This window comes from Mirounga leonina, unplaced genomic scaffold (genome assembly GCF_011800145.1).
Source record: "Mirounga leonina isolate KUSES-001 unplaced genomic scaffold, KU_Mleo_1.0 Mir_101479, whole genome shotgun sequence".
Classification (NCBI taxonomy): Eukaryota; Metazoa; Chordata; class Mammalia; order Carnivora; family Phocidae; genus Mirounga; species Mirounga leonina.
In genome coordinates this window covers 97329-111430 of record NW_023270134.1, presented here as the reverse complement: position 1 = coordinate 111430, position 14102 = coordinate 97329, and the positions used below count along the sequence as shown (strand labels likewise).

At 39.4% G+C, this 14102-nt stretch overlaps 1 long non-coding RNA gene across 3 annotated transcripts in view; it reads left to right on the top strand.

Annotated features, from left to right (window-relative positions):
• The window catches only part of LOC118025822, a 95180-nt gene extending 81544 nt beyond the window's left edge, over positions 1–13636 (top strand). For all 3 annotated transcript variants that reach the window (XR_004683439.1, XR_004683419.1, XR_004683434.1), the window contains one exon: positions 12389–13636. This is a non-coding gene — a long non-coding RNA (uncharacterized LOC118025822). The remainder of the gene's footprint in view (positions 1–12388) is intronic.
• The last annotated feature ends 466 nt before the right edge of the window (positions 13637–14102 follow it).

The following is a 14102-nucleotide window of genomic DNA, read 5'->3' as shown; positions in this document are numbered from 1 at the left end:
GAAAGAAAGAAAGAAAAAGGAAGGAAGGAAGGAAGGAAGAAAGAAAAGGGAAAGAAAGAAAAGCAGTTTGCATTTAAAAAAATGAATTGTGATTTTAAGAAATATAGCAGTTTTGAAACAATCAAAGGAGACTATTATATATTATTACAGGCATGGTATAGCAATCAAATCAAAAGTGAATAACAAGGCTTAAAAGACTGACGTCTGAGTCTGGCCTTCATCACATATTTACAAAGTGTTGTAATTCTAGAATTTCAACAAGATTAACTATGTGAAATCTGTGAAATCAAGATGACTGGGAATAATTTTCAGTTTGACTTTTCTTTTTCACCACTCCTGCCCCTAAAACTTAATGTATATTTAGAAGCAGATTTAGAAGTATATGGTGTTTTATTAGGTTATTTATGTGTGGGGTTTTTTTGTTTGTTTGTTTTGTTTTATAGAGAGGGAGAGGGAGAGGAAGAGAGAGAATCTTAAGCAGGTTCCATGCCCAGCTCAGAGCCTGATACTGGGCTTGGTCTCACAACACTGAGATCATGACCTGAGCCAAAATCAAGAGTCAGACATTTAACTGCCTGAGCCACCCAGGTGCCTCTATTTATGTTTTTTTTAATTTTTAAAATTTTTTTAAAAATTTTATTTTATTATGTTATGTTAGTCACCATACAATACATCTTTAGTTTTTGATGTAGTGATCCACGATTCATTGTTTTCGTATAATACACAGTGCTCCATGCAGTACGTGCCCTCCTTAATACCCATCACTGGGCTAACCCATCCCTGCAGCCCCCTCCCCTCTAAAACCTTCAGTTTGTTTCTCAGAATCCATAGTCTCTCATGGTTCATCTCCTCCCTCTGATTCCCCCCCTTCATTTTTCCCTTCCTTCTCCTAATGTCCTCCATGCTATTTCTTATGTTCCACAAATAAGTGAAACCATATGATAATTGACTTTCTCTGCTTGACTTATTTCACTTAGCATAATCTCCTCCAGTCCCATCCATGTTGATGTAAAAGTTGGGTATTCATCCTTTCTTTTTTTTTTTTTTTAAGATTTTATTTATTTATTTGATAGAGAGATAGCACAAGTAAGGCAGAGTGGCAGGCAGAGGGAGAGGGAGAAGCAGGCTCCCTGCTGAGCAAGGAGCCCAATGTGGGACTCGATCCCAGGACCCAGGGATCATGACCTGAGCTGAAGGCAGACGCTTAACTGACTGAGCCACCCAGGCACCCCGGTATTCATCCTTTCTAATGGCTGAGTAATATTGCATTGTATATATGGACCACATCTTCTTTATCCATTCATCTGTTGAAGGGTATCTTGGCTCTTTCCAAGTTTGGCTATTGCGGACATTTTTGCTATGAACATTGGGGTGCCTCTATTTATGTTTTTTTGTTTTTTTTAAAGATACAGGTTTTTATTTTATTTAAAAAATTTTGGGCGCCTGGGTGGCTCAGTCGTTTAGCGTCTGCCTTCGGCTCAGGTCATGATCCCAGGGTCCTGGGATTGAGCTGCACATCGGGCTCCTTGCTCAGCAGGGAAGCCTGCTTCTCTTTCTCCTACTCCCCCTGCTTGAGTTCCCACTCTCGCTGTCTCTCTCTCTGTCAAAAAATAAATAAAAATCTTAAAAAAAATTTTTTTATTTTAATGTGAAGTGTTATGTTGTTTAATGTTTAATGTTAGCATACAGTGTTGTATTAGTTTCAGGTGTATGATAAAGTAATTCTAGGTTATTTATGTTTTTAAAAAAAATTGTTCCTAAAGGAAATGTCTATTGAGCCTTAATCACTGTGCCCTTTGGGGATTAGTGAGAAATAAATGGGTGAGAAAGAAAAGAAGTATTTGTATTGATGAAGCTGAATGTACAGGTTAGAAAGGTCCTGTGGCTACAAGAATGGGGATGATTTCATTAATTAAAATTAAAAACTTGGAGTGGAAACCATATGGGAAATAAATCTTTAGAGGGAAGAGAGAGCAGCTTCTCAGACAAGAATTAAGTGGCCAAAAATGGTCTATCACATAATTGTATAATTATATGGTTATTTTCTTTGATGAAAGTAAGATAGATAATTTGAGGACTAATAGGGGAACAGAGTGGGGCAAATAAGCTAGATACATGAATGGCTTTTCTTCTTCAGCCAAAGTCTTCCTATTGATGTGTTACCCTTTTTAACGGATCGTGGAAATGAAGTTTTCTCTAAAGATGAGGTCTCTAGTATATGAGTTACATCTTTAAATTTTTTTTTTTTTGCACTCTAAATTTTTTGCTTTTCTAAAGGCAGCTTTATAGAAAGATACTTTCAAAAGTATCAGGGGAATTATGAGTAACAAGAGGTTGGGACAGGCTGAGAAGTCTCGGGACAAACTGTGAGCTGGAGGAGCTAAGAGTGCAAAAAGGAGATTGCATCTTAGTATAGAAACATCTGTTATGGGGGTAGAAAATGTGGTGAAGGGCACCCTGCTTACAGAAAGGAAATCAAAGTCAAAATGTCATGCCAAACTAGTGTTAAAAAAAAAAGACAACAGGCCCCAAAGGGAGTCACTTGTACTAAGCCCCACGTGTGCAAACCAAGACTTAACTACTTGACCTAATTGAAGTTGCCACAGCCTCTCCCAGGAATATAATCTTTCACCGGTCAGTCTGGAATTATCTGGCCAGCACTAGTGATGCCTGATGGACACCTGCCTTCCTTCAAAGGGAGGTAACCTTGCCTGAAACAATCCACTCTGCCAGAGTAACTTCCTTGCTCTGACTCCTTCTGCCTCTAAGAGTCTTCCATTTGTCCAGCTCCTTGGAGCTCCTTCCTATCTGCTAAAATGGGATGCTGCCCCATTCATGAATCAGTAAATAAAGTCAATTTGATCCTTAAATTTACTCAGTGGAATTTTGTCTTTTAACATGAGAGAGAAGGCAAGGTTCAGGGTCCAGGAAACTAGGTCTGGGTTTAATGGGTTCGATGTCCAAAGATTCAGGTCCATTTTAAGAGACTCCTAGAGAAGAAGATCAAGAACATTAACCAGGATTCCAGGCTAACAGAACTCAATTGAAATCTGGGTTTGTGGGTGTCCTGGGGCTTCATTGACAGGAAGAACAGAGCAAGTGAGATGTGGGCAGACAAGAGCAGGCAATGGTATGAATGGGTTTCTAATATTTACAATAAGAGAAATGAGTCTTATAAATATTACACCAAAAGCTGGCTTTAAAGAAAATAAATTGGGTTTATCCAATAATGTTACAGAGAAGTATTCCTGATGATTGGAGGAGACAGGAGACAGGAAACTGAACAAATACGCTGACAATATCACGCTGGGTCTGGGACTTCCTTGAGGAATGGACTTGTCTTAGTCACCTCTGGGTCTTTAGGACCTAGAACTTGGAGTTGAGTTGTGGCTCAGTGAAGTGTTGACTCTTTTTTTATAGGAACCTTTAAAAGTCTTCCATAGTGACTTGGGGGGAGCAGAAACAGATCTGAATGAATTAATACAGGTTCTAGGTATAGCGAGTCGTAGAGTATCAAAGTGTTAGCTGAGAGGCTGAATTCGGCCTATAGACTTATGATCTTTTTTTTTTTTCCCTCTTTGGCTTAATCAGCTCAGATTTTTATTTATTTTATTTTTTAAAAGATTTTATTTATTTGACAGAGACACAGCGAGAGAGGGAACACAAGCAGGGGGAGTGGGAGAGGGAGAAGCAGGCTTCCCGCTGAGCAGGGAGCCCGCTGCGAGGCTTGATCCCAGGACCCTGGGATCATGACCTGAGCCGAAGGCAGTCGCTTAACGACTGAGCCACTCAGGCGCCCCTCAGCTCAGATTTTTAAAAAGCAATGAATTTTGAGTCCCTGGAAGGGAGGTGCTCCCTTCAGTTTGCCTTGCTTATTCTATGACACAATTGTTTTACCAGCCTCATACCTGAAGCCATTTGAGTTTGACCCTTTGTCACTACCTGTGAAACAAAGAAGCACAGTCAGCTGAGTGAGCTGATGTCAGTAAGCTAATGTAAAAAACAAAATTTCAGAAGTTCACACAGGACATTTTCAAACTCACATCACTGCCTCAAAACTAGGGGCAGATGGCTACATCCTCTTATCTGTTCAGTTAGCATCTTTAGTACCCATTTGCCTTTCAATAGAAGCCTAGAACCTCCTTTTTATTTTTATTTTTTTAAAAAGATTTATTTATTTATTTATTTGAGAGAGAGAGAGCAGGCACATAGGGAGAGGGAGAAGCAGACTCCCTGCTGAGTGCAGAGCCTAACTTGGGGCTCCATCCCAAGACCGCAGGACTGTGACCTGAGCCCATCTGACACTCAACCAACTGAGTTACCCAGGCATCCTTGGATTCATATTTTTCATGTGAAGCTTTTCATTGGCTCAGGAAACAAAAACTCAGGTCTAAAAAAATTTATGTGGAAAGATGATTAGATTTAGCGATCTGGGCAAATTCTGTGAAATACTTACCTGAGTTACAAATTATGTGAGTGAGGCTGTAGAACCTCAGTTCTCAGAAGGCTCTCTTTTACCAAACATAATAATTAGGTCAATCGTCATAACTTTGTAGATGCTGAGGGCTTTCCAGCAGGGTGTCATGTATGCTTCCTTGTATTTTATACATAACTTAAAAATCTCAAAGAAGGTACCCTGGGAAGATTCTAAGTAGGCGTGATCAAATCCTAGCCAACTAAATTTTTTTTCTTTTTAAAATCAGTTTTACCCAATGTAATTCCATCTGACTGAATTGAGAAAGTAATTTATTTTACTACATTATAAATATGTTAACTAAATGGAAATATCTAAATCACATACCTGTTCCCTTCCTGATACACTATAAATCTGACCTTCCCAGATAAACATTCAATAAAAAGGCTTTAGACCCAGGACTTCTATTCCTGGCCTTCTACCTAATTAGGTATAGAAATGTTTTAGAAAAATATAGACACTTATGATTTTAATTTACTTTTTTTCAGCTTTGACTCAAAGCATACTTAATTATGGCCTAATTTGCATGTGCTTAATAGAGACCCTATTTAAAATTTTTAATTGTTATTTTAAAAATAATAACATGCACTGTGTGTTAATTAACTAGAATTTAAATAAAAATTTGAAAAAAAAATAATAGATCTGCTTGATTAAAATACCTATAAAATTCTGTGCACTGAGAAGTATCCTTCCCATCCCATTCTCCCTTGTTGTCCCAGTTGGCACCCTCATTCCAATAAGGTAACCAGATTTATTTCATTAATCCTGAAATTTTTATTGCACTTTTTGTAGGGGAGAGAGGGAGGGAGAGAAATGAGAATTAACTTTATGATATATAAGTAAATACAAATGTTATTCTCTGCCCTTTTTAAAGATTTTATTTATTTATTCATGAAAGACAGAGAGAGAGACAGAGGCAGAGGGAGAAGCAGGCTCCCCACGGAGCAGGGAGCCCGATGCGGGACTCGATCCCAGGACCCTGGGGTCACGACCTGAGCCGAAGGCAGACACCTAACCGACTGAGCCACCCAGGAGTCCCTCTGCCCTTTTTATATAAATGGCAGGCAGCATAGTATACAAATTGTTCTACATCTTTTTTTCATATTTATTAATATATTTTGCAGATAATTATATAAGAGTACATAAATAGCTTCCTCATTCTTTTTATAGCTGCACAATATTGTTTTGGATTGTTTCCAGTTTTATGCTGTTAAAAAAATTGCATCAGCGTGTAACTGTGTACAAATACCACTTTACAAATGTGCAGGTATTTCTGTAAAATAAAAAGTTAGAATTTGGAGTTGTTAATTCCAAGAGTATGTTATGAATTTGTTATTCTTGTAGATGTTGTCCAGTTACATTCCATTAGGGGTTGTACCAAGTTTTAGTCCCACCAGTTTATGAGAGTGCTCCTTTTTCCACAGTTTAATCAACACTGTGTATTATCAAACTTTTGGTTTTTTAATACATCCAACAGATAAAAATGACAGTTTAATCTGTATTCCTTATATTCTGAGGAATATTGCATGTCATTTTCATATATTTGAGACCCATTTATATTTCCTTTTTGGTGAATTATCTACTTATATCCTTTATCCATTTTGTATTACCTTTTTTCTTATTTGTTGAAACATACTTTATATTTTAGGAATATTAGGTCTTTATCTACAATACATTTCAAATATCTTTACTAATTTGTCATTTGTTTTGATTTTGTTTATAGGCTTTCTGTTTTTGATTCTCTGGTTTTTATCACACAGAAGTTTTGATTATGTGCTTGAACTTATCAATTTGGTTTTTTAAAAAGATTTTACTTATTTATTTGAGAGAGAGAACAGAGTGAGAGAGCACAAGCGGGGTGGGGGTCAGAAGGACAAAGGGAGAGGGAGAAGCAGGCTCCCCACTGAGCAGGGAGCCTGATGCAGGGCTCGATCCCAGGACCCCAAGATCATGACCTGAGCCGAAGGCAGATGTTTAACAGGCTGAGCCACCCCGGTGCCCCCATTTTGTTTTTCTTTTAAAATTTCTGAATGTTGGAGGGCGCCTGGGTGGCTCAGTTGGTTAAAATTTCTGAATGTTGGAGTCTTCATCAGAAAGATCTTTCCTTGTTTTCTTCTGTACATTTATGGTTTTATTTTTTTTAATTTCATTTTTTGATTCATTAAGAATTTTTTCTGGTGTGCATTGTGAAATTTGGGTTCTATGTTAATTTACCCCCCTCCCCCCGCGATGGCTCCCTGATAGCTCAGGTCATGATCCTAGGGCCCTGGAATCAAGTCCTGCATGGGGCTCCTTGCTCAGTGGGGAGCCTGCTTCTCCCTCTGCCTGCTGCTTCCCCTGCTTGTACGCTCTCTCTCTGACAAATAAGTAAATAAAATATTTTTATTTTATTTTATTGTCCCAGCAGCATATATTAAATAGCTTGTCTTTTCTGCTACTGATCTGAATAGCTATCCTTAATCCTCTTATGTATTTTGATCTATTTTTAGACATTTTATTATGTGACTTGGTCTGTTTATTCATGAGCCAGACAACACTACTGTAACTGTTAAGGCTTTATAATAGACATCTAGAAGTTCCAGTCCTCTTGCATTGCCCTTCATTGTTCTTTTTCTTGCCTGTCTTGCCTATGTCCTTTTTAAAAATGTACACCAGCACTATCTTGTCTAGTTAAAAAAAGGTTCTTATTTATTATATTGAAAGGATAAAAAGACTTATGAATAATTGACATTTATATAATATTGAGTTTTTTCTCGTACTAAAACAAAGTATGCCTTTCCTTTTGATCAGTTCTTTTGTGTTCTTCAGAGGGTTTTTAATTTTTCTACCTTTAGCTTTTGTTCATTTCTTAAGTAATTCTTAGGTGTTCTGACATTTTTGTTGCTATTGTAAACAAGATCATCCCTTCAAAGCTGTTGACACATATATGGACAAACACAAATTAAAAGTAAGAGGTTTAATTCTCCCTGTTGAAAACAAGGGAAGAGATTTTCCTCCCCCTCTTTTTCTTAGAGCATTTCCTTTAGAAACTTATAATTAGAAGTGCTTTCTCTTCTCTTTGAACTGCGTATAAATTTTTATGGAAACTAGATAGGCCTTTTGTCAGCTTTTCAACTCAGGAATGCCTTTCTCAAGAACTCGGGAACCATGTCCTTTCCATGTAAACATCCAAGGAAGATAGCACCCTATTTCCAAGTTTCAGGAGGAGGGCAGGAGCCTCACTTTAGCTGACCTGGCTCCCAGTTGTAAAACTACCTCCTGTCCCAAAAAAATATGAGAAGTTTGTTTTTCCTTTGTCAGTTAACTAGCACAGATGGGCATTCAATTGCCAGGTAAATTTAGGACGAACTATGTGAAATAAAAGGGTGCTGTTAAGTCTTACGACTTAAGGACTAGTTACTGTTTATCTTGAGAACATATACGTAATGGGTTGTATCTGCCGGACTATGTGGCTGAAGGGTGAGATTTCTCTCTGCCTTTGCAATCTCTTATCAGATTCCCTGTGATGTGCATCACATTCTGGTTTAATGCTTATTCGATATTAAAATTGTTTTCTTTCTTTACTACCTTTGTGGAGAGGATTTCTGGATTGGGAGAAGATTTTGTTTTTAGTTGTATTTCCTCACATTCAGTTGGGAGTTGTGTGCCCCTCCCCCTTCTTCAACTGCAGCTGCCATCTTGGACTGTGCAGGTGACCTTGAAGATGGAACCCCCCTTGTGTTGGCTAAGATGTTGAGGAAAAAGGAAGAAACTTGGAGTCTGATGACTATGGAGCCACCGTACCAGCCCTCAATTGCCTAGCTCTAGATTCCTTTCATGTGAGAGAGAAATAAAATGCTCTTGTTTCAGCCACTGTTATTTTGGTTGTTCTGTTATATGAGGCTGAATCAGTTATTCTAACTGATACACTGCCAGAAAGAATAACTTCAGATAAAATAAAGCCAAATCAGCTTTCTTATTTAAGCATCCTTTAACATTTAACTGTTTTTTTGCTTACACCCATGTACTGCAAGTCAACTGATTTAGTCATCAAGACATGCATTTTGTGACCAGTTTATTTTTGGTCTTTTACCATGAAGCCATTTGTTCAAATTTAAATGTCTTCTGGATGCCTTTCTGGCTTTAAAAAATGACTAAGATGGGGACGCCTGGGTGGCTCAGTTGGCTGGGTGTCTGCCTTCGGCTCAGGTCATGATTCTAGGGCCCTGGAATCAAGTCCTGCATGGGGCTCCTTGCTCAGTGGGGAGCCTGCTTCTCCCTCTGCCTGCTGCTTCCCCTGCTTGTACGCTCTCTCTGACAAATAAGTAAATAAAATATTTTTAAAAATGACTATTTGGTAATACATGTCTTTATCTTTTATAGGTAAAAATATTAAACATTGGTCACATTTTGTGCATCAGTCCACCATTAATGCATATGTTGGAATGGGCCTATAACGTTCTTAAGGGAAATCTTGACCCTCTCGTAGGCTCACTTCTATGCAGTGGTAGCTAGATCTATTTCCATATGGGACTGGAAGTGTCTTCAGCTTTTGTTAAAGGATGTTAATTCAGTTCTAGCTTTGCTGATGATTAAAACCTATCATTCTGTCCTATGTCAACACCAGAGAATGTCTCCAGGCATTTGTCAGGAAGTATAACATATTCACAGCCACTTAGTATGAAGCAAAAGCCCTCTGAGAAGAGTAATATTTATGGAGGACAGCTTCAAGAATATGCAGTCCTTCCTTTCTTCAGATGATCTACAATCCATCCTTAACTTAAACAGATCCTCTCAGGGCTGTTTGTGTGAATTCCATTGTTTTGGTCCCTTGTACATGGCTTTTATTTAATTATGTTTTGTTGTTATGACTCCTGCCTACATTTAAAGATACTATAAATAATAGCTGTGTGAAGTTATTATGATTACTATAAAGCTATTGTTGACTCAGTTATTCATTTCATGGCATGGTGTTTTCTCTTCAGTTTCAGTACAAAACTGTGCATTTATTGAGTAAGTGACTGGTTACTTTTTATTGAGCAATTGGTTTGTTTGATGGATTATGGATTATTTTATGCACTTTCGTGTGGCATATAGTTTACTAAGTCTGATAACATCTATATCTGAAACAAGAACATCAGAATAAACCCTTGGTTTACTGTCACTTCCCGATTCACACTTCCATATATTGTCCTCCTTTTTCATGATCTCTATTCCTGTGACTTTTTCCTCCTTGGCTCATCTCTTTGGTTTTGTGTCTTTGGATTAAGGGTAAAGAAGGTTAGTTGGTTCAGCCTGTTTTTCTTAGCAGGATAAAAAACAAACAAAACCACTTTTTTTTTTTTTTTTTTTTTTTGAGTGGAGAAGTTTGATTGAGCTTTTAAGAGAAAGAGCTTCAAAGTTGATAGTCTTTTAGAATGATTTTTTAAAGAAAAATTGGAATTTCTACTTTATTTTTCAGGCTAACAATTTACTTATTTCTTAAGCATGCTTAGAAATCTTATTTTCCTTCATTTTTAAAAAATTGATTAATACATCCATGCAGCTCTCAATGCAAAAGGAACAAACAAGTATGGAATGAAAACTCTCCCCCAACCCATGTCCCAGTCCCCAAGTTCCCTTCCCTTGGAAGTTGCCAATGTTATGTTTCTTTCGTACTATATATTTTTGGGTATGTTTTTTGTATAAGCAAACAAATATATATAAACTCTTTCTTCTGATTTTTTATGGTAATATACTCTCCACACTGTGCTGCCTTCCTCTTTTGTCAAAAATGGCATATATTACCATGGATGTATCTCCATACCCATGCATAGAATGCTTCCCCATTCTTTGTTCCAGTTGCCAAGGATCTTATGGTTATACTTTATTGAACCACTTCTCTATTCATGGTCATTTTGGTTGTTTCTAATCTTTTAAAAAATTATTAGTACAAACAATATTTTATTGGATAACCTTGTACAGAACCAGTTTGCCTGTTTGAGTAGATCTGTAAGACACAGTCCTAGAAGTATAACTTTCAGCTCACTTTGTACATGTATTTTAAGTTTTGAGGGATATTGCCAACTTGCTGTCCATAGAAGTGGTACTAATTTACATTCCCCCAGCTATTTTTGTATTACTTCTTAAATGAGGCCCTCAAAGCATCAAATTACTTGATAATCATTTAAGTGCTATACAGGATTAACCTTAGATGGTCTTTGCCCTTAAGAAACTAGCATTCAAAAGAGATGGATTTTTTCTAAGTACACACATATTTTTTAATTGACCGTCCAGCTTTTTATAATTTACTTGCCCACATTTCTTTGTCGCTTTAGAAAAGTCGGGGAGAGTGAGCATGTGAAACCGGCAGAAATAGCTAGAAAGGTAGTTAACAAACAGTAGTCCTCCCTTGCCCCAGGGCCCATCATGACTTCTTGGATGTCTCCCACTCCTGGATTTAAAGAGACCTGTGGGGCGCCTGGGTGGCTCAGTCGTTAAGCGTCTGCCTTCGGCTCAGGTCGTGATCCTGGGGTCCTGGGATCGGGTCCCGCGTCGGGCTCCCTGCCGGGCAGGAGGCCTGTTTCTCCCTCCCCCACTCCTCCTGCTTGTGTTCCTGCTCTCTCTGTCTCTGTCAAATAAATAAATAAAATCTTTAAAAAAAAAAATAAATAAATAAAAAATAAAGAGACCTGTGGCTGCGGGAGATGAGGGTGGGGAGAGATGAGCTGCAAGTCTGGTGTCTAAAAGTGGACGCTTAAACATAGCCTTGCTCAGGAAACTTTCCAAACTACAAATTACTCTTAACTTAAAAACAAAAACAAAAAAAACACAACTCCAAACCATTCCCACAGAGGATTCTGATGTGAAAGAATAAAAGAGCAATATACAGGGGCGCCTGGGTGGCTCAGTTGGTTAAGCGTCTGCCTTTGGCTCAGGTCGTGGCCCAGGCTCCTGGGATGGAGCCCCGCATCGGGCTCCTCTGCTCTGTGGGAAGCCTGCTTCTCTCTATTCCTCTCCCCCTGCTTCTGTTCCCTCTCGTGTGTCTCTCTCTGTCAAATAAATAAATAAAATCTTAAAAAAAAAAAAAAAAAAAAAGAGCAATATACAGTGTCCTGTGCGCTAGTTGGCAGAAGTCATGAAGAAACACCTAGTTTCCCAGGGCTGGGCCTGACAACATGGCTCTGGTTCCAAATGGTTCTACATCCACTTCCGCCCATCTCATTTTATCTGTGGAATAAAAGGACAAATATGCTTTTCTCCTTGTCAAAACAGACTCTCCGAGGGCTTGCCTGCTTTGCAGTGGGATCCTACAGTGGCGATGTGGCCAACAAAGCAAGGATTTGGAGAAGGTTGTGCTACCTGCCTCCATTATAGGCCTCCGGCCTCTCTTTTCACTCTATGAGAAGCCAGAACTCTGCCCCGAACTCAGGGTCCTCCCTCCCAAAGTCGATCTCACACTATTCTGACTCATTCTCAGATTAATCCTTTTCACGGAATCTTCATTCAACGCAGAAGTACATGCTCATCTGGTAACATACTCTATTCTTTTCCACTTCATGTCTTTATGTTCTTCTTGTGCCTGGAAGATTCTTTTCCCCATTCATGACACATCAAAATTCTAGCTGCACTGTGCATTCATTAAATTTTCCCTAACCCTGCTCCAACAAGCTCTGTGGAATCTCTCTCTTGGCCAAATGCATGCTGCACTTTCTCATACTTCTCATCTGGCATTCTGGGCAGAGCTGTTCATGTTTATGAATTTGCCTCTCATCTTTCCCTGCATTGGATTATAAGCCCTTTTATGGCACAAACCATTATCCTTATGTCCATTGCAGTGCCTGACTCACTTGAAAGGTTTAAACACACACACACGGGAGTGTATTTAGCATATGCATAAAGCAATTATGATTGAAGTAAATGAATGAATGAAAAAGTGTAACTTTTTTCTTGTAGGTTGAATGGGTGGAAGACATTTATTATAATTGACGCAACCAGAAGATATCGTTTCCTCCATTTCTAAGTAACCAGTGGTTCTCCATGCCATCAGGATCACCTGCATAGTTTATTAATACCCAGGATGCTGGGCCCCATCCCCAGAATTTGATTCAGTGGGTTTGAGATTGGATATTTCTAACAAATTCCCAGGTGATGCTGCTGCTGCTGGTTCAGGCACTTGCAGGTTGAGACCGACGGGAATAAGTTCTTAATTATGTAAGTTTAGTGATATAATTATTCCTTGGTCACTTTTGTCCAATTAGCCCTGGTCTGTTTACTCAGGAGGATGTTTGATAGATTCCAGAAGCAGTTTGGCCTCTGAGTGTGTCAGTGGACTGTGACTGATGAGAAGTCCACGCTTCGTGGCTGGCATTGTTTGGACATTGTTGCTGCCTTGAGCCTGTGAGGGAATCCAAAGAAATCCTTTTTCCACGTGCCCTACCTCCCAGAGGAAGGACCGTAGACTTGAAGGTCAATCACTATTTAAACTTTGGTGCCCTGTTGTGATAATGCTTGGGATGGGATACACCACAAAGAGGTAAGACACTGTACTGACATGGAGCCTGTGTGGTCCTGATGCCTAAATTTTTAAAAGAATGGGGTCACAAGAACATAATTTGTGGGACCTAGCACAAAATAAAAATGAGGGGTCTTTTGATAAAGAATTATGAAGAATTTCAGGTGGCAACAGCAGAGCATAAAGCACATTCGAGGCCCTTCTCACTTGTAGAGCTGGTGTGACTGCTTAGGTCACGTGTCCATGAAGTTGGTCCTGACCGCGGTCATGCAAGGGTTTCCAGCCATTTCTGGAAGAGAAAGCAGATGCCCGGGGAAGACACAGGGTGAGGCAGAGGAATTGCATGACGCCTGTGGAGATGGGGAGCAGGAGACTGGAGTTAGAGCTGACTTTCTTGACCCTTCTTTCTCTCCACTTTGTTATTGTGCTTCTCCTGCCCCACCCCCTGCACCCCCAGAATAGAGAGCAGTGAAGGGTTGGCGTGTCCCTTGGGATATATGGGCCATGATGGGTTAAGAAAGAATGCCAAGGATGCCACCAACCTGCACCCCCCACCCCGTGCAGAACAGGGAAGAGTCTGAGAAGTGCCAGGCTGCCTGGTAGCAGCAGGTCACCCCAGGAACCTACCAGAACTTAGAGTTGATGCCATTCTCCCCCTTTAGTGCATCTTTTTCTTCAGGGGCTTCCCTTTTTTTTTAAATGACATATATTATTTTTCTGTGGAAAAGTTTTTTCTTGGAAAAAAGTTGGATTTTAAAAAAGATTTTATTTATTTGTCAGAGAGAGAGAGCACAAGCAGGGGGAGTGGCAGAAGGAGAGGGAGAAGCAGGCCCCCCACTGAGAAGGGAGCCCCATGTGGGACTCAATCGCAGGACCACAGGATCATGACCTGAGCCAAAGGCAGACACTTAACCGACTGAGCCACCTAGGTGTCCCAAAAACTTGTATTTGATTAAAAAAAAAAAAAAAAAGGGTCCCTAGGTTTTCATTAAGTGCCTACCAGCTGGCAAGCTCCTTGGGAGCCGGGATCGTGTCCCAGGCGTCTTGGTTCCCTGTTCCCAGTACAGTACTAGGCCCACAGACAAAGTGAGGTACAATTATGTTGAAAAATTGGACAGAATTCTTTCTGACATTTGTTCCGAAACTTCAAATATT